Source organism: Megalobrama amblycephala, linkage group LG9 (genome assembly GCF_018812025.1).
Source record: "Megalobrama amblycephala isolate DHTTF-2021 linkage group LG9, ASM1881202v1, whole genome shotgun sequence".
Lineage (NCBI taxonomy): Eukaryota > Metazoa > Chordata > Actinopteri > Cypriniformes > Xenocyprididae > Megalobrama > Megalobrama amblycephala.
Genome location: NC_063052.1, coordinates 14,685,361 through 14,707,182, shown reverse-complemented (window position 1 = coordinate 14,707,182; position 21,822 = coordinate 14,685,361). Strand labels below are relative to the sequence as shown.

The window sequence follows — 21,822 nt, the reverse complement described above, 5'->3', positions numbered from 1 at the left end:
AAACTACCCAGCAGGTTGGGCAAACATTTAACCCAACTGCTGGGTTTGTACATTTTCAACCCAACTTGGGTTGTTTTTAACCCAGCATTTTTTAGAGTGTAGATATATAAGTATTAAGCAAGTGACATATCAGTAGGATTTCAGTGCAACAAATGAAAGTGCTTGTTATATTTCTCCATATATTTTCAGATAACCGTTATCAATCTCAGGACAGATTTAAGTAGTTTTCCAGGTCTTTTAGGTAAATGGAAAACTTCCTTAAAGAGGTTGTTCCACATTATTAAGCAAGTCACAGATCTCATGCAATATGGTGAGGAAGAAAGATCTTTCTGAAGATGAAAAGTACGAAATGGTCTTGCAAAAAGCATAATATTTAGCAAAAACTGAATATTATCGAACAATCAAAAGATTTGCGAGTGATTTAGAGCACAGAAGAACTCGGTCAGGAAAATTTTCCTTTGTGCCAAAATGTGTTTTAAGTCTATCTTGCTCCTTATATCACACAGCCAAAGTGTCACGTGTTATTTAGTATATAGTTTTCAAGCACAAACCGGTTCAGAAATACGCAACTTGACTTGTATTTTGGAGGTTAACTAGTGGACAGCAGGAACAAGCCAGAAGTCACAAAGGCAGTCGGTTATGGAGAGACTTGCGTATTCTTATTGGTCCTTGGCCAGGAATGAACAAGTTGAAAGTTATTTTAACTTCTCATTATGATGCGATAATTAGACACCAATTCGGGACCAAGAGATGGAAAAATGTTCCCAGCCCTCCTCCTCCTCCGCAGTGGGCAGTATAATTTTTTTTCAAAATAGACTTTTTCCTCTGTGCATGTTTACTTTATGCACGCATGAATGGAAGGCTTTAATATCAAGTCTTTGTTTATAATCATGCCTGCAGAGAGTCGCTTAAAATTGTAGCCATAATGATTTGTGTCTGAATGGCGATGCCATAATGTGAGACCTCTGCGCTGGCATCTGCTCTCTACGGTCTTATCTGATGTGGATTTCTATGGAGCCTTTCAGAATTTATCCTGCTGATTTCCTCTATTGGCATATGAAGCGTGTTTTTAAGTACAGAGTACTCCGATCTTCCTGCTTATACTGCTTTAATTGTCCCAACCATGAGAGAGATATCTATAAAAATGTGCACTGTGGAGTGGCACAAAGATGTATAAGGAAAACATACATTTTATAGGCTAATAAGATTAAAAGTTAAACTGAATTGTGGCAAGTTGTAATGGCATGTTCCATTGGGACAATGTATTCTGCTGTTGGGGCATGTTGTCACATACCCCAAATGGTGGTTCAAAAGCTAAAGCAAGACTTTGAGGAACACGACTATACAGAATAAACCCACCCTGAGTAAAAAGTCTTATTCTAATGTCTATCTACAGTGACATTAAAGACCCATTTATGAGAAAACCTGCTTGCCGCAGTTAACAGGAGTGAGTTTTGTATGTTATGAGGGGGTTTTAGGCGTCGGCGCTCGAACACAACATCAGCCTGTTGTGATCTTCAGCCCAGAGACTGCTGATGTCAGCTCTTCTCGCTGCCTTATTCATAGAAAATTGCCTTCTTTCTCTCACTCTCTTATTCTTCCCGGCCTTGTGTTGGTGGATAATTTATCGGCTTCTTAACCAGCAAGCCTAATGTAAACATGCACTCGGATTCACAGACACAAAACTCTACATTTGCTTCATGAAGGCAACCACCAGGAAGCATAATAAGAGATCTTTATTGCTATAAGGGAGGCAAATTCTGGCAATGTAATGTTTTTAGATGTGAAAACCCCCTGAAGGTTTAGCATGAGGGAATTAAAGTGTGTGTTAGAGGAAATTTTGTAGTTTGTTTGAACAGTGTATTTGTTTAGTCTGATCTCTTTATTTATCAAAAGGGAATACAAAAATCTTCCATTGAAAAAGCACTTGATTATTGAATATATTTTTCAGTGCATGTAATTGCTATGGACAAATTTGCATTTACCTGAATATTAGTGCTGTCGAATCGATTATGTATATATATATATATATATATATATATATATATATATATATATATATATATATATATATATATATATATATAAAAATAAACTTTTATTTTAGATGCAAATAATCACGATTAATCGATTTGACAACACTAGTGTGTGTGTGTGTGTATGTGCATATACAGTATACACACACACACACACACACATATGGATCATTAACGAATACGATTTTTAAAAGTGTAAAAAAACATAATGGAGATATAATTAATTTTGAAGTTGTATTAAGTGTTAACAATGAGATTATGTGGTTTTTATAATCAATTTACACTGCTTTTGTCATTTATTACAAGATAAATTTGTCACCAAAAAAGTCATTCGGTTTAACCAAAATTTCAGTTTTACCAAATGACGATATTTTCAGACAATGCTAACAGGCTGATATCTAGCAAAAGGACAATCAAACATTTTATATTTAGTACAAGTTTTTAAAATATTACAACATTTTCCATGTTTTATAGCAGTTGTACCGAATGACCTGATGTTTCGGGACATGCATATGATCAAGTGAAAACATGAATTTTTCAAATAGTTACTTTGCTTCATGACCATGTGGTCCTTTGCAGGTGTCTGAATGATGTCACATCCTGTCACATGATATTGATGCATGACTTAATGGTCCCAAAATGGTCCCTTATAATGATTCCCCCGAATTACATCAATGAAATTCATTTTTCCGGACATTCTTTCTCATAACAAAGCAACGAGTTCTACACATAATTTTAATACCATTTTAACACCATTTTGCATTACATTTTAAGATATTTTAATGGCTGTTTTGGGCTTTGAACGGTTAAACCGAATGACCTTTTGACACTTCAAAATCTATAAAATACTTTTATATGTAGCAAAATATAATTAAAACCTTTTGGATTCAATAAAAGAGATCTAGTTGTACTACCTTACATACTTTGGATGTCATATCTTTGTTTTTTATTATTATTAAGGCCTTTAGACAAAAAAAATGACCTGTCACGTCTTTAACCCATATATATACACACACACACGATACATTATGTACACACACAAATATTATATAAACAAACTTTTCTGTTAGATGCAATTAATTGCATTTAACTATTATGCCAGCACTACTGAATATCTAGTCTATAATATAAGTGAGAATAGAGATTGTTTCGACAAATGACTTTGAACACACCATTAGCATTAAGCAAATCCATATGGATGCATATTTTTGCAAACATGATATTAACTGTTTAAAGCTGATGTTCTGTTTATACTTTTATAAAAACACAGTTTTACCAGAATTCAGATTGTGAATAGATTTCCACAAATGAACTATACTTGCAAAACAAGGACACCTGACTTTCCTCGTTACATTCGACTCCTCTCTTTCCTCTCTATTCCAGCTCTCACCAGATCTATGGCCTTGCGAAGAGGGTGATTATCACCTGATTGACCCTGAGGTCAATCGAGGCTTTGAGTGGGTTCCCTCTCTTACCTGAGTGGAGAATGAATAAAAGATTGTACAAGGTCAGCCTAGTAGAATACAGATGAATCTGCTTCACACGTACGCTCTCTCGCCAATGAGGAGAGCAACTTACCAAGCCCCACTGTTGGATAAAATGAAGGTGCTTGCTGGCCAGAGCCATTTACTCAATAGAGGTTTATTGCGCACTGATGAAACCAATGTGACTTGTGTTGATGAAAGTGAATTCAATCTTTTCCGGTGCCTTAAAACACGAGTGTAGTTGATTGCGCCGATAACATTTGTAAAACCTGAGCTCCCTGCAAATTGCTTTTTGGATTGTGACTGTTGAATTCAATGACGCAAACTACATCTTTTAGTTCAATTAACTGGCTCACTAAACTTAAGTGTCAAAAGATTGGTTGTCCAAATCAGATTACACTTTAAAAAAAATGGGCAAACCCAGCGATTGGATTGTTTTAACCCAGCGGTTGGGTTAAATAAGCAATTTAATATGTTTATTGTTTAATTATTATTCATTAAATGTATTCATAAATGTTCATTTTAAGCAAGAAATACAGTAATTTTAAGCAATAGTTGAGTTAAATAAAACTACCCAGCAGGTTGGGTCAAACATTTAACCCAATCACTGGGTTAAAAACAACCCAATTGCTGGGTTTGTCCATTTTCAACCCAACAGGGGTTGTTTTTAACCCAGCATTTTTTAGAGTGTAGGTTTTTATAAATCCTGGAAATGGTGCATGCACTTTTAAAATCCCTTTTTTGTGATTCTACATGCATTGTTGATTACGGCAGATTTTCTTTGATAGCTGACATTATGAAGTATGCTTAGCCGCACAGGTGCTCGTAAAAGTACATGAGGTGAAAAAAAAAACAAGTGCACTACAGTCCAGTCATAAAATCTAGCATGATACCGCAATATAATGAGACGGCATCAGCGGTCCAGTGCATCGTGCATCTCGACATTTTCAGTTTTCAATTTTCAGTAATTAAGGCCAGCGTTAGCACTGAAACAAAAGAGGCGTGCGCCTCAGGTAATTTCCTCGCAGTTTCTTTCAGGCGCTCCACAACTGCAAACCCTCAGGCTTTGGCGCTGCAAGCCAAGGAACATGTTTCTCATTATCAACAAAAACAAAACCGAGAAACCATATGTCAAAACAAGCAGGCTTTTTGTTCGTCTAAACAGCTCTGACAGTGCAACCACGACAAATGGAGGAGAAAAAAAAAGGAGGGAACTGTTAATCGAGATAAATGCATTGCAAAGAGCTAAAGAGATCCAGCATTGCTTTTTAAGAGAATTGAATTACTCTGCACTGAGATGTGTGGCTTTAGATACAAAATAACCAGTTTTATTTTAAATTAATGCTACGAAATGCTTCCAAAAATATCTAAAACTTCTCTGAGGACTCTTGTTGTTTGAAGAGCCATCTGCTCAAAATAAGTGCCATATTATTTTTAGTTTGAAAGTGTCATAAAGCAGCCAGTTATATTAATTTCAAGCCTAACAACCCGCCCCCAATCTCCAAGCAAACTATTAATTTTTAATCACAATCATTCAGGGTATTTTAGTTATACAGTGCATTTAATATTCTGTAATGAAATGCTAATGATTCCTAAAAATCTTTATAGTATATTTAAACAAAATAAGAATTTATGCCATACGAATTGACTTTTTTTTTTTTTTCAGGAACCTGAGATATTTTTCGGCCTTTGTGACTAATCTCTCTCTTTAAAAAGTATTGGATTACTTATTACTTTATAAATAACCTTGAGCAGTTGTACAATACAGGGACAGACAAAAAAACTGCACTTTAAATTCTCTCAAATAAACAAATATTCAATTGCATAAATTATTCTTGAACTGACCAAAGTGTGTAAAGGGAGAAGGTTACATTAAAACATACATTTTAACATTAAATTTTGATGTTAAATCCATATAGAATTGTATTTAATGCAGTTACATCAGAAGTAACTGTAATTAAATTACAGAAAAATTAAGAGTAAAGGCCCGTCCAAGAATGATACCTATAAAGATAACGATAATATAGTTCTAAAAATTGTTCTAAATATAAAAGAATAGCACTGCCACACCACAGCTATAACGATATCGACATCGTTAGGATCACTTTCAGAATGATTTTTTTCTAGCTGTTGAACGATTAAACACTGACAGCCAATCAGAATCCGTTCTAATTTAAGAGCTCGTGCATTTAAAATGGCCGACGACGTTGTGGAGAAGTTGATCGTGGAGGTCCAGAAAACCCTTTTCAAGGATGCTTTAAAGAAAATGGATCAATGGAAAACAATCGGTCATACCCTCAGAATAAATGATGAGAAGTATTAACAATGAGATCATTATGAAAGGATTGCAAACCGTGTAAAATAAAATTCCTTCAGATATCCAGCGCTAGTTTCGACATTGTTTTACCTCCTTTGAAGTTGCAGTGAAAAACACTAGAGTTGCGTCCCAAATGACGCACTATGCACTTATGCACTATGTATCAGAGATGTTCACGAGTCTTATATATAGAGTCCGAGTCAAGTCTGGAGTCTTTTGTCCGAGTCGAGTCTCGAGTCATTAATTTTTTTTTTTTTTCCTCATAATCAAATCCTATTTTTAATCCTAGTTGTATTATATAGACAAAACAATATGATCTTTTTATCATCTGTTTTATTTGAAATTAAGGTCCTATGGTGTAAGGGATAATGTACATCCAGCTTGATACTTTATATTCCATTACAATGTACAAAACAGTCGTCCTGGCAACACGAGTAATCATTTTCAATACAGTCGCTAAGTGGATGCAAGATGGCGCCAGTGAGTCACGGTTTGTTAGACAGCTTCATTGTTATTGAGGACAGTCATTATCAGAAAATATCAAACTTCGGAATGTTTAAGAATGTCAATTGAAAACTCTACACATGCTGACTGTGATACGTTAAAATATGAGCTTTAAGTAATAAATGGATTAACCTCTCTTTCTATCTCTCTCTCTTATGGACACACATTAAAGGTGCCCTAGATTATGTTTTTAAAAGATGTAATATAAGTCTAAGGTGTCCCCTGAATGTGTCTGTGAAGTTTCAGATCAAAATACCCCATAGATTTTTTTTATTACATTTTTTAACTGCCTATTTTGGGGCATCATTATAAACGCGCCGATTTTATGCTGCGGCCCCTTTAAATCCCGTGCTCCACGCCCACAGAGCTCGCGCTTGCCTTGAACAGTGCCTTAACAAAGTTCACACAGCTAATATAACCCTCAAAATGGATCTTTACAAAGTGTTCGTCATGCATGCGGCATGCATGCGTCGGATTATGTGAGTATTGTATACTGTTATATTGTTTACTTCTGATTTTGAATGAGTTTGATAGTGCTCCGTGGCTAACGGCTAATGCTACTCTGTTGGAGAGATTTATAAAGAATGAAGTTGTGTTTATGCATTATAAAGACTGCAAGTGTTTAAAAATGAAAATAGCGACGGCTCTCTTGTCTCCGTGAATACAGTAAGAAACAATGGTAACTTTAACCACATTTAACAGTACATTAGCAACATGCTAACGAAACATTTAGAAAGACAGTTTACAAATATCACTAAAAATATCATGTTATCATGGATCATGTCAGTTATTATTGCTCCATCTGCCATTTTTCGCTATTGTTCTTGCTTGCTTACCTAGTCTGTTGATTTGGTTGTGCACATCCAGACGTTAATACTGGCTGCCCTTGTCTAATGCCTTTTATAATGTTGGGAACATGGGCTGGCATATGCAAATATTGGGGGCGTACATATTAATGATCCCGACTGTTACGTAACAGTCGGTGTTATGTTGAGATTCGCCTGTTCTTCGGAGGTCTTTTAAACAAATTAGATTTATATAAGAAGGAGGAAACAATGGAGTTTGAGACTCACTGTATGTCATTTCCATGTACTGAACTCTTGTTATTTTTCATTCGAGGGCACCTTTAAGAAATAGAAAAGCTGCATATAATACTAAAAGATTGATAAAACGTAGTGCTAGGTTTAAAGTCTAGATTCTTTTTTTGTTCATATTTTAACAGGCTGGCAATTCAAATGAGCCATGCAGCTACACCACAGTATAATAGCTAGCTGCGTGAGTTTATGTGACTAACCTTTGCGGATGTAATGTCTCATAAAATTTGATGATGTTGTTCCGGTGTCTTTAATTGTTTTCCCACATTCTGTGCATCTAGCCGATCTTACAAAAACTCAAATGAAATAACATATGGCATGGTGGCTTCATTCACATTTCATGGGATTCTTATGACAATACGGAGTTTACATGCACGGACATACGTAATCAAAGTGCATGACATGAGTCAGATCTACCACAACACGTAAGGAAATATGAGACGCAGATATTATAAAACTATTTAAACAACACAAATTCTTTATTATATCAGTAGTTATGGGTAAAAGACTTGAGTCGGTTTTAAAATATTACGAGTCTTTTGTGCCGAGTCGAGTCAAGTCTGAAGTCATTTCAGGTCGAGTCCGAGTCCGAGTCTGGAGTCTGTTAAAATGCGACTCGAGTCCGAGTCTCTAACTCGAGTGCCCATCTCTGCTATGTACTTATGCACTATGTACTCATCCATGTAGTGCGTGAATTGTATAAGGTTATTTTGTCATTTAACATCAGAGTCCGACAGCTGCGACATTTGAGTGCATGAAGTGTCCAACATTCCACACTTTATTTTTTCCGTTAATTTAGTGCATCATCCGGGTATTTAAAGTGTGCTTATTCTTTTTGGAATTTTCAGTGTGAACGCACTACTCGCACTATTTATACTTAAAAAACCTCATAGAATAGTGCATAAGTACGCGAATTGGGACGCACCTTATGTGTTGTTTTTATTCCACTATATTGACTTCATCAGCTAAATTCACTGATAGATTAGATCGATTACACTAGCTATTCACTCGAAACATAGCATGCTGAGGACATCTGCTGGTTAAAGCTGTGTAAATGCAACAAGAACAGCAAAAACATGTTGTACACACTTTGAAACTGCAGCGCGTGAGCTTAAAATAAACAGACCGTTGCCGTTCGCTGGTGTGGACGCTAGTTATCGTTCTTGGTGTGAACGGGGCTTTTTCAAAGGAAAAGTAATTAAATTACAGTAGCCTGATTAATTACACCCAACACTGCTTGTGACAGACCTACTCTCTGGAAACAGTAAAATAAAACGAATCGACAGGCTTTTCATTCACTTTCCACCTGTCAATCATTTAATGAGTTCACAATCCTTATATGGGAAACAGGAAACTCAGAGCCTGCGATACATGAACTTGGAGCATTTTGAAAATTTGGTAGCTTTGCAATCACGTGGTTCTGATAACATGCAAAATTTAGCTGGAGGGCAAGAAGTAATTGAATACATAGATGAAAGTCTGTATTGTAGCGGTTTACACATCTTTTTCAAAAGATATAAACAAAAATCACCCCATATGTTGGTCGTGATTCTTATGCTATGAAGAGGAGTGATTTTAAGTAGCCTAACTTGTAGCGTAGGCTATTCTTGGACCTCATTATTGAAACACAAAATAATAAAGTCTCATGCACCAAAAGCAGCCCACACTAGGTTAATTTTCTAAGTTCTATACTTCTCTTTAATTGAAAAATATGAGTTTTCATTTATTCATACATGGTTGCAACAACATTTATTTCAAACTTTTAAGTGCCATTGTTTTAAAAAATGCTTTATTGGCATGTTCAAATTGTATGCCATCTATGTTGGCCTATCTTCCTGACATTTTTTTTTTTATTATTATTTTTATTTTTTAAGTTTATGGTTTTGAATAGAGGTTGATGTTTAATATCCGTTGTTGTAGCTATATATATAGAAAATGGGTCAAATTCAACAATTTGAACATGGAGTCACATTATATCTCTGGGACTGAACCATATAGGCCTTTAAAATGAAGATTACAAAAGAAAAGTTTATTAAGAATGAGAATATAGACAGATATTGAGATATCTTTAATGCTTTTAGAATTACAGGCACACAGACTTTGGAAAAATATTATTTAGGCCTATGGCACTCAGACAGGAATGTTCAATTGTGTTGGCAGAAAAAACGAGATGCATTTCTAGTTTTTCAGAAAAATGTGCGACCATTGAAAATGTGTACCAATTTACTCATGGAGGCGCATTGGGATTCCTATCTCTGGAAATTAACCATATTGGGCCTTAAAAAATAAGGAAAGAAAAGTTTGTTAAGAATTAGAATCTAAAAGGATATTAAGATATCTGTAATATGAGTTACAGAAATGCAAACTTTGGGCGAAAAACACAAGAAGTGCTTTTTGCCATTTTTGAACTGTTGGCATATAATGCAACAAAGATTGCTAACATCAACAGATTTTACTAATAGACAGTCTCTGTGTAAAAATAAAATAATGATGTTGTTCTAAAGTCATTTTACCCCCCTGTAATCTCACTCCAAATCTCATGTGAAAATTGATGCTCCTCTATAAAATATTGGATTACTCAGTAAATATACATCTGTGACATTTAATATTTTGGCTTTCTTCTTCATTTATGTTTGTCTTTCTTCAGAAATAAAAAAGAAAAGAAAATCAAAAATTTGAGCAGGGAAAGTTTCTGAAATTTGGTTGATTTTGACACGAAATTACACAAATGTGTTTGTCTGAGAACCTTTTATACATCTTTTATACACATACTTAACTGCAGATACTGAAATCATTGAGTGGTACAGTACAAATATTTAGAGTGTCCCTTATTCTGTCCCTTATTTTCCTATAAAGAACCACAGTTGTACCTTATTTTCCTTTCCAGAAGTTGGCAACCCTAGTAGAATCTCCGATTCTCCTCCATGGCAACATTAAAACTACAGTTACCATGAAGAACGTGAATATTTAACCAAGTCAAAAAAAAAGTCAAAGTCAAATCCATATTAATTTCAGTGTCAGCAGACGCAAAATGCTATTAAAGGCGACAACTTTTAAAATGAAAAAACGATGCAAGTTACGTAAAAGATAAAAGCTTCTTGTATTTTCCTGGTTTGATTGATTTGAGCAACCATAAACGACGCAAAACATAGAAATTTAGAGTTTGTGATTGCGATTCCTATATATAAAAATCACTTCCTGCCCTCCAGCTGCATTTTACGCCACAGCAATGACGTCACGTGCAAACAACCAATTTCATGATTTGTCATCTGTCACGCAGCTTACACATCCAAACATCCCAAAAGGAGTAGGAGGACCAAAACATGATGGACACGAGAAAGCTTTTCAGCGCTGGATGAACTGAGAGATGCAAAGCATCTGAAAACAGATGCCAAAATTGCATTACTTCTGCTTGACAGGTAAATAAACTGCTTGTACATTATGTTGACGCGGGGTTGTAGAGAGAGAGGGCGTGTCTAAAATCTGGCGGAAGTTCTAGAATGAAACATCGCGTACAGAACCTGCCAATCCATTGAATCAAAACAGCACTTACAGTATGTCCAGAGAGCTTTCCTAAACCACCAGACCCGAGACACTAAGCTTTTATAGACTTTTATCGTCTATACTTTCAGTCCTTCCATCTGCCCACACACTTTAACCATGAACCGCTGGGACAAGAGATTCCAGCCTTTCTGTCAGTTTTAAATAAAAAAGCTGGCCTCAACAAATGGAAACCCCTCAACTTGAATTTATTCTCTTGCTTTTGCATTGAAATTTTAAACTGCACAAAATCCCATTTTCAAAAAAAATTAGAAAAGAAAAAAAATTGCATTTGGGAAAAAAACATACAAAATAGACAGGGTTGAACAAGAGCCCATAAAATAAATTGACGAGGGTAAATGGCATGTCGCTTTTCTGTTGCCCTGCATGGTCCTTGTGATGAAGTGTACAGATTTGCAATTTCCACAGGCACAGACAAGCCCAATAAACCTCATAATAACACGCAGAGCTGTTGTTTTCACCTAGGCAGCCATGGCTATAAATATGCGTTTAAACTAGCTGAAGATGGTATATTTACGGGCCTTTGTTTTCGTTTTATGGCTGTCTGTTAAGTTTCTATTTTCCTCAGCTCTATGGCTAATCAATAGTCACATATTGAAAGCATAGATCTTTCGCTGAATCTCTTCCGAAATGTGAATGTGTAACAAATTTCATTAGCAGTTTCGATAATGAAAACAGCAGGGTAGTTGATTCGGGGATGTGAGTAGTTCATCAGGATGTGTGTGTGAGAGAGAGATACAAGTGAGACTCCACTGATAATAAACAATGGTGAGTACAAGTGTGTATTTTGAAAGGCAGCAGAACTGGGATGGCTCTGGGGCTGGGAGACGTATTTATTTACTTAAGCGATGTGTGTATATTTGGCTCCGTCGGATTGTTCTCTCTGAGGTAGCGGGTCGGCGGTGACCTTGTGGCACCCTGCTGCTCCCTGTGTGAGAGGGTTTGTCTGCTTCTGCTACAGGACCCTGCTGATAAGACAGGGCTGCCCTGACACTGCCCGATGAAGATCGACCCAGAGAAAGACAGCAAACACTGCCAAACACCTCCATGCTGTGACCAATTTAAAACGCAGAGGCAGTCTCTAAAAACACAAGACACACACTAACTGATAGACACTGTTTATAGGATTGTAGTAGGCTTTTTGTTGTATAAAAGTAGAAAACTTGATATTGCATTTTTTACAGTACTGTGGCAGGATGATAGTACAGAGATAGATAGGCCATATGCATGTACCATAACCCTTAAAAGAAATACTGTGATGGTCTCACATGGTAATACTGGTCTTGTACTTTGAAATATTATGTCACTAAAATTCATATACCATTATATTTATTCCAAGAATGCTGTGGTACTTCCATGGTACCTGGCCAAAATTTAATTAGAAACAGATTATTTGTTTTAAATATATATGGTACACTATTATAATTAAATATTTATTTGGTATAATTAAATTTTATAATCAATAAAAAAGAAAAAATATATACACTACTGTTCTAAAGTTTTGAACAGTAGTTTGGAAGCTTGTTTCCACCACTAAAACAAAATAAAAAAGGTAAATGCGACTTTTTATCTCACAATTCTGACTTTTTTCTTTGAAATAGTTATAAAGTCAGAATTGTGTGATATAAAGTCAGAATTGCAAGATATAAAGTCAGAATTGAGTGATATAAAGTCAGAATTGTGTGATATAAAGTCAGAATTGCGAGATATAAAGTCAAGATTGTGAGATATAAAGTCAGAATTGCGTGATATAAAGTCAGAATTGAGTGATATAAAGTCAGAATTGCGAGATATAAAGTCAGAATTGAGTGATATAAAGTCAGAATTGCGTGATATAAAGTCAGAATTGCGAGATATAAAGTCAGAATTGCGTGATATAAAGTCAGAATTGCGTGATATAAAGTCAGAATTGCGAGATATAAAGTCAGAATTGCGTGATATAAAGTCAGAATTGCGAGATATAAAGTCAGAATTGAGTGATATAAAGTCAAGATTGTGAGATATAAAGTCAGAATTGCGAGTGATATAAAGTCAAGATTGTGAGATATAAAGTCAGAATTGCGTGATATAAAGTCAGAATTGCGAGATATAAAGTCAAGATTGTGATATATATAGTCAGAATTGCGTGATATAAAGTCAGAATTGAGTGATATAAAGTCAGAATTGCGAGATATAAAGTCAGAATTATGTGATATAAAGTCAGAATTGCGTGATTTAAAGTCAGAATTGCGTGATATAAAGTCAGAATTGCGAGATATAAAGTCAGAATTGAGTGATATAAAGTCAAGATTGTGAGATATAAAGTCAGAATTGAGTGATATAAAGTCAAGATTGTGAGATATAAAGTCAGAATTGCGTGATATAAAGTCAGAATTGCGAGATATAAAGTCAAGATTGTGATATATATAGTCATAATTGCGTGATATAAAGTCATAATTGAGTGATATAAAGTCAGAATTGCGAGATATAAAGTCAGAATTATGTGATATAAAGTCAGAATTGTGTGATATAAAGTCAGAATTGCGAGATATAAAGTCAGAATTGAGTGATATAAAGTCAAGATTGTGATATATATAGTCAGAATTGCATGATATAAAGTCAGAATTGAGTGATATAAAGTCAGAATTGCGAGATATAAAGTCAGAATTATGTGATATAAAGTCAGAATTGCGTGATTTAAAGTCAGAATTGTGTGATATAAAGTCAGAATTGCGAGATATAAAGTCAGAATTGCGTGATATAAAGTCAGAATTGCGAGATATAAAGTCAGAATTGAGTGATATAAAGTCAGAATTGCGTGATATATAAAGTCAGAATTGCGTGATATAAAGTCAGAATTGCGAGATATAAAGTCAAGATTGTGATATATATAGTCAGAATTGTGAGATATAAAGTCAGAATTGAGTGATATAAAGTCAGAATTGCGAGATATAAAGTCAAGATTGTGAGATATAAAGTCAGAATTGCGTGATATAAAGTCAGAATTGAGTGATATAAAGTCAGAATTGCGAGATATAAAGTCAGAATTGAGTGATATAAAGTCAGAATTGCGTGATATAAAGTCAGAATTGCGAGATATAAAGTCAGAATTGCGTGATATAAAGTCAGAATTGCGTGATATAAAGTCAGAATTGCGAGATATAAAGTCAGAATTGCGTGATATAAAGTCAGAATTGCGAGATATAAAGTCAGAATTGAGTGATATAAAGTCAAGATTGTGAGATATAAAGTCAGAATTGAGTGATATAAAGTCAAGATTGTGAGATATAAAGTCAGAATTGCGTGATATAAAGTCAGAATTGCGAGATATAAAGTCAAGATTGTGATATATATAGTCAGAATTGCGTGATATAAAGTCAGAATTGAGTGATATAAAGTCAGAATTGCGAGATATAAAGTCAGAATTAGTGATATAAAGTCAGAATTGCGTGATTTAAAGTCAGAATTGCGTGATATAAAGTCAGAATTGCGAGATATAAAGTCAGAATTGAGTGATATAAAGTCAAGATTGTGAGATATAAAGTCAGAATTGAGTGATATAAAGTCAAGATTGTGAGATATAAAGTCAGAATTGCGTGATATAAAGTCAGAATTGCGAGATATAAAGTCAAGATTGTGATATATAAGTCAGAATTGCGTGATATAAAGTCATAATTGAGTGATATAAAGTCAGAATTGCGAGATATAAAGTCAGAATTGCGAGATATAAAGTGATATAAAGTCAGAATTGTGTGATATAAAGTCAGAATTGCGAGATATAAAGTCAGAATTGAGTGATATAAAGTCAAGATTGTGATATATAAGTCAGAATTGCATGATATAAAGTCAGAATTGAGTGATATAAAGTCAGAATTGCGAGATATAAAGTCAGAATTGCGATGTGATATAAAGTCAGAATTGCGTGATTTAAAGTCAGAATTGTGTGATTGCGTGATAAAGTCAGAATTGCGAGATATAAAGTCAGAATTGCGTGATATAAAGTCAGAATTGCGAGATATAAAGTCAGAATTGAGTGATATAAAGTCAGAATTGCGTGATATATAAAGTCAGAATTGCGTGATATAAAGTCAGAATTGCGAGATATAAAGTCAGAATTGATTAAAGTGATATATAAGTCAGAATTGTGAGATATAAAGTCAGAATTGAGTGATATAAAGTCAGAATTGCGAGATATAAAGTCAGAATTGAGTGATATAAAGTCAGAATTGCGAGATATAAAGTCAGAATTATGTGATATAAAGTCAGAATTGCGTGATTTAAAGTCAGAATTGCGAGATATAAAGTCAGAATTGAGTGATATAAAGTCAGAATTGAGTGATATAAAGTCAGAATTGTGAGATATAAAGTCAGAATTGCGTGATATAAAGTCAGAATTGAGTGATATAAAGTCAGAATTGTGAGATATAAAGTCAGAATTGCGAGATATAAAGTCAGAATTGTGTGATATAAAGTCAGAATTGCGAGATATAAAGTCAGAATTGTGAGATATAAAGTCAGAATTGCGAGATATAAAGTCAGAATTGCGAGATATAAAGTCAGAATTGCGTGATATAAAGTCAGAATTGCGAGATATAAAGTCAGATTGTGATATATATAGTCAGAATTGTGAGATATAAAGTCAGAATTGAGTGATATAAAGTCAGAATTGCGAGATATAAAGTCAGAATTGAGTGATTGATAAAGTCAGAATTGCGAGATATAAAGTCAGAATTATGTGATATAAAGTCAGAATTGCGTGATTTAAAGTCAGAATTGCGAGATATAAAGTCAGAATTGCGAGTGATATAAAGTCAGAATTGAGTGATATAAAGTCAAGATTGTGAGATATAAAGTCAGAATTGCGTGATATAAAGTCAGAATTGAGTGATATAAAGTCAGAATTGTGAGATATAAAGTCAGAATTGCGAGATATAAAGTCAGAATTGTGTGATATAAAGTCAGAATTGTGTGATATAAAGTCAGAATTGCGAGATATAAAGTCAGAATTGCGTGATATAAAGTCAGAATTGCGAGATATAAAGTCAGAATTGCGAGTTATAAAGTCAGAATTGCGAGATATAAAGTCAGAATTGCGAGATATAAAGTCAGAATTGAGTGATATAAAGTCAGAATTGCGAGATATAAAGTCAGAATTGCGTGATATAAAGTCAGAATTGCGAGATATAAAGTCAGAATTGCGAGTTATAAAGTCAGAATTGCGAGATATAAAGTCAGAATTGCGAGATATAAAGTCAGAATTGTGTGATATAAAGTCAGAATTGCGAGATATAAAGTCAGAATTGCGTGATATAAAGTCAGAATTGAGTGATATAAAGTCAGAATTGCGAGATATAAAGTCAGAATTGAGTGATATAAAGTCAGAATTGTGAGTTATAAAGTCAGTCACAATTCTGACTTTTTTTTTTTTCGCAATTCTGAGAAAAAAAGTCACAATTATCATATTTATTTTTTATTTCATGGTGGAAACAATATTCCATACAGTAGTGTATGTTGTTCAAAAGTATAAATCTTGTTTAGACATGTTTTGGTTTTGAAATGTTAGTGAAACGTATAGTAAGTCAGTTTGGACACCTGTGTGAATTTGATGAAATCACTTAATAAATTTTTTTTTTTTTTTGTCCCCTAGTTCTTTTTTGGAGGAAACTTTTATATTGCATAGAAGCTCTATTTTTACAATACTGTGATATCAGATGGCAATACTCAACAATAAGCATATGAATCTCCTTAAAAGTATGATTTTGATGGGAAATGTCTTGTTGATTTAAAGTTCAGAAAAGTCACTTTTTTTGCAGATAACTTGATATTTTGTTATCTGAGGCCATTAAATTCACACTTTTTAAGTGCTTATCTGTGTAAATACAGTTCATGGCCATTGTACCTGTTAAAAAATATGAGGAAACGCATGATAAAAATGACACTAAAAACGTCACACAGCTGCAGAGGTACTGAAAGCTCTTCAGCATCTGTTTGCGAACTCTGTTCAACCCTCCTGTCATGCCTTTGTCTTGTGCCTGTTAATATGATGAAAACTGCAGCGATGATTTTATTAATGCATCCAAACCTGTGGTCCATATGTTGCATATATGTGGACTCAATCCTCAAATCAAAACCAGCTGCTGCCGTGACCGTTAAAAAAGTGAACTGAATAGTAGTACAGTTGTCTACGCCGGATAGAATAATATGTTTATTATACTGGCAATAGAGTGCCATTGCCAGGAAATACATAATATATACAGCGATGTATAGGAATATATTACTCATCCCTCCGCGCAGGTAATGGATCCAGCACATGGGTTTGGACACACTCCTGTGTCCCTTCATCACAGATTGAGCGATGAACCCCTGACTGTAAGTGCATTACGGACCTGACTCTCCATCTATAGCCTTCGGAGATCCCGTATTTATTCCTTTCAGAAGGGTTTTCCTTTCCCTCCTAAACATAGAACTGCGTGTCGCTCATTTATTTCAGCTGAGGGAACATGCCAATGAGAAATGTGATTAGGCTCAGTCCAACCTGAGAGATTGTTATTTTTGCATCCGTGCCAGAGTATATAAAAGCACAACTTGTACATTATATGATATGCTAGAGCTGTGACAAGGGAAAAAAATGTTGGATACGCTGTGTTACAGCCACTGTTCCATTTTAATGATTTGGGCTTTCCTCCTCCACCACTGTATATGTCCTTTTTGTTTTCACATATTGTCTTTATTGCTTACTGTAATTTTTGTTCACATTTAAGGCGTTTGTTGAATTATTTAAGCGTCTTTGAGTTTGATAATTAATCACGCTTTAGCAGCCGCAAACATTTTAAGAGGCGATGTTTCACCCCTATGTCTATCGCTCATGGTTAAAAGACATAATGCAGCGTCATTACTCATCGGTGAAAAGAAAAAATAAAGCTAGAGAAAGTGCAAGCAAGATGAATCAAAAACACATGAATGAATCAATTTATTACAATCTCAGTTCTGGGGCTGATTGCAATCAGATGATGTCGTTTACGTTTGAGTTGATTGCTTTATATGTATCATTCTGGTTTCGCCTCTTCTCAGTCTATCGTGATGTTTTGTGTATGTTGTCGGGTGTAGTGCATGATAATTGTTTTGTATTATCGTAACTCTGTGGACAGAGAAGTCAGTGGAGAGTGCTTATGTTAAAATGCATTGAGTGAATCATGAATAGATTACCTGTTCAATCAGGAAACGGAGCCAACATATTGTCACCTGTCACTTTATGTAACATGTATACACAGATTTTTCTACTGTACTTCATGAAGGACTTCCATTGATCCACATATTACACCAGCTGTGACATCAATTATTTTACACTGGCACTTTTAGTTTGATTTTTTTCAAGTTTTGAAGTAAATCCTCAAAGACGTGTGTGTGTGTGTCAGGTTTTGCATACATTATGTGATCAAATAGGAGAGTAAAAGGTAAAATCACATTCATTGTTATCCCAGGTGAAGAAAAAGTACATTTCAATAATGTACTTAAAGTTCAAACACTAATTTTGTACTGAAAATTTTTCTTTAGTACTTTTTAAGATAATCTTAAGAACATCTAAGTGTACTCAACTGTGCTATTTTGAGACACCATGAATATGAAATAAAATGTGCTTTTAATATACTTTCTCTGTATTAAAAAATGCATTTAGTTAGCAGTTGTAGTGCACTTGTGTATGAAAGGTGGGTTCAAGTGTACTACAAGTGGAAACTAGAGAAAGTATATTAAAAGCACATTTTAGTTCATATTCATGCCATCTCAAAATAGCACAGTTTAGCACACTTAGATGTTCTTAAGATGATCTTAAAAAAAGTACTAAAGAAGAATTTTCAGTACAAAATTAGTGCATGAATATAGAGCACTTTAAGTACATACTTTCTTCACCTGGGATGTCTAACAGCAAAACAGCTCAATAAATGCACTGAAATGTCTTTATATGTATATATAATTTTTGAAATATAAATATGAGGTGGAACTGGAATATGTCTTAATGAAAATGTGAAAATTGGTGTTTGTTGAAGTTAGGTTTAAGGATGGAAATGATCATTAGAAAACAATTATTACAATTTAATTATAATCTGCATGCAATTGAATATGAATATGTAATTCAATAATATAATAAATGTTAAAAGAAAACACACCAATAAAACTCACTGGAAAGTCCCCACCATGATTGAGAGTGCGTATGTTTGTGTGTGTGTGTGTTTGTGCATGTGTGTGTTCGTGTTTTTGTGACATATCAGGACACAAATGTGTATTATGACATGGGTATGACAGGTATTACAAGGAGAGGGTGACATTACCCCATGTCCCCACTTTTCAAAAGGCTTATAAATCACACAGAATGAGTTTTTTGAGAAAGTAAAAGTGTGCACAGTTTCCTGTGATGGGTAGGTTTAGGGTTAGGGGTAGTGTAGGGGGATAGAAAATACGGTTTGTACAGTATAAAAACCATAACGCCTATGGAATATCCCCACAATTCACAAAAACGTATTTTTTACGTTTATTTTTGCGTGTAGTTGTGTATGCATGTGTGAGTGCATGCTTGTGTGTGTGTGTGTGTGTGTGTGTGTGTGTGAGTGAGTGTGTGTGTTTGTGTATGCATGTGTGAGTGCATGCTTGTGTGTGTGTGTGTGTGTGTGTGTGTGTGTGAGAGAGTGTGCGTGTGCACACACAAACACACACACACCCAAATACACACGTGCGTGCATGTGTGTTTGTGTGTTTTGGTCCCCATGAGAAAAACAGCTGATAAAGGTTATTTTTTGAAAATGTAAAAATTCAGAAAGTTTTGGGTAGGTTTAGGGGACAGAATATACAGTTTGTACAGTATAAAAATCATTATGTCTGTAAAATATCCACATGTTTAGCAGGCTACCTTAGTGTAAAGTGTCATCTGGAGGCTGCTTTTGTGTCTCCTGCTGAAGCAGAAAACATGCCCTGATTTTTACAGTACCATCACATGCATTCATGATTCAACAAAACAACAGAAAAACACGACTTTAACAGTATGAAAAAATGCAATGAAGAATTAGCATAATTCCCCTGCAGCTATACGCTTCCCTCAGGAGACCCCTGAAGCTATATTATACATTTTAAAAAGATTTCTACTTAATACAATGAATGTGATTATCATCTTCTGATCTAGTTAAAATAAATAATGACATTTATTCATTTATATTCCTCTAGCTGTCATTGACTTCAGACAACTGCTTTTGTTATTATTATTATTATTATTGCACTATAGTCTGGTTCATTCAGGAGCATAACGCACTACTATAATTTGAACTCGCTTCCATTTAATACAGGGTGAAAGTGTTTTACTAGGAAGTACTAAAGAAAGTATGATGTTTAACAAGTAGAGCAGAGTAGTGATTTGTCCACATGGGGGTGCTATAAATACTCTCTAGTGTTTTTGACAAGCTCTCTAGTGTGAGAAATGAAGTCAGACAGTGTCTCTGTGCGCTGCAGATCTGGGGTCAGTGTAACTGAACAGATGGGTCATGCCTTACTGACTCTAGAGCTGGTAATCTGAGCAGACAGAAGCACAGCAGGCCCAGACCAACTAGTAGACTATTTGTTCAACTGTACAGAATTTGGACGTGTTGCTAACCCTGTTGGAGGCTATTTGATGTGGAGGCAAAATGATTATTGGCTTGTTAGGTATTGTTTCTTTTGGCTGTCGGCTGTTCTTATAATATTTGGTTAAAGCTGAATTGGTCTAAATGTAATGTTAACTGTCTGCCGAAGGCCTCACGCAGTATCTTTTTGCCTCTAAGGAGTGTGTAATTCGCTGGACTGAAGAATTAATCAGATTTTGTAGCAAATTAAACTAAATCAGCCAATGGCGTTGTTGTTTTGCGGACAAAATGTGACCAGTGTCGGACCAACATTCCTCTTGGTTTTATTGCACACAGAATCTTACTGTCTGTGTTTTGCAAACTCCCCTCTTTCTTTTTTTTGGAAGAACCGAAATAGAATTTTCCTTCAGTTCTTCAACCCAAGTTTCCTGAGGCGAACGCTCTCTCTCTCTCTCTCTCCTTCTCTCTGGATGTCAGGCAGAGAGATTTCTAAGCACGTTTTTCTCTCTTCGCGTAAGATGTGTCACTAAATAACTTACCATGTCAAAGATACAGACATTCAGAGCTTTACTTTGCCGAGTGTGTGCGAAGAAACGAAGAAAATACCTTTCAATCGCCGGCTAGAACCCATCATCTCCGGATTTATCCGCACAAAGCTTTTTGAAAGTCTGCAATGTTCAGGGCTTTTCTTACTGTATGTCAGTGACACATCCAGATGAAGAGATTACACCCAACATCCACATGAGAGAGGGAATTTTCCCATCTTCACTGTCATGCGGGATCACATGAGGAGACGAGCGGATCATAACAACCCTCATGCATTTTGATGTGAGAGATCTGGCCCATTAAAGGAAGTGCTGGTCATTTGCACAGGAAGAGGGGTGATGTCATTGCTTTACCGCATGTAATGTTGGATCGCAACCCAAAAAATGGATCCCATGTCTGTTTTGATGGGTCATGGATAGCAAGGGAAAACAATAACAAATGCACATTTTTCCTGTTTTTTTGATGTTGTTGCAAGACTATTTGTCCAATATTTTTTTTGTTTTTAAATTTAGTTATTTTAAATTCTAATTTATATATCTAATTTATAATATTATTTATTAATTTATAATATTATTTGAATAAAATGTATTATAATTATATTATTTTATTTTATTATATTATTTTATTACACAGCAAAATCCCCAGAGTTAAATCAAATCTGCTTAGAGTACATATGGTCCCTCTCTGAATAGTGTT

The 21,822-nt window shown here is 34.9% G+C and overlaps 1 long non-coding RNA gene across 1 annotated transcript; it reads right to left on the bottom strand.

Annotated features, from left to right (window-relative positions):
* Positions 1-3,001: 3,001 nt before the first annotated feature.
* LOC125275100 lies at positions 3,002-21,609 on the bottom strand. Its single transcript, XR_007186384.1, has 3 exons — positions 21,187-21,609; positions 19,878-19,920; positions 3,002-3,511 (listed from the first exon to the last, which is right to left on the bottom strand). It is a non-coding gene; the product is annotated as an uncharacterized LOC125275100 (long non-coding RNA).
* Positions 21,610-21,822: the final 213 nt, after the last annotated feature.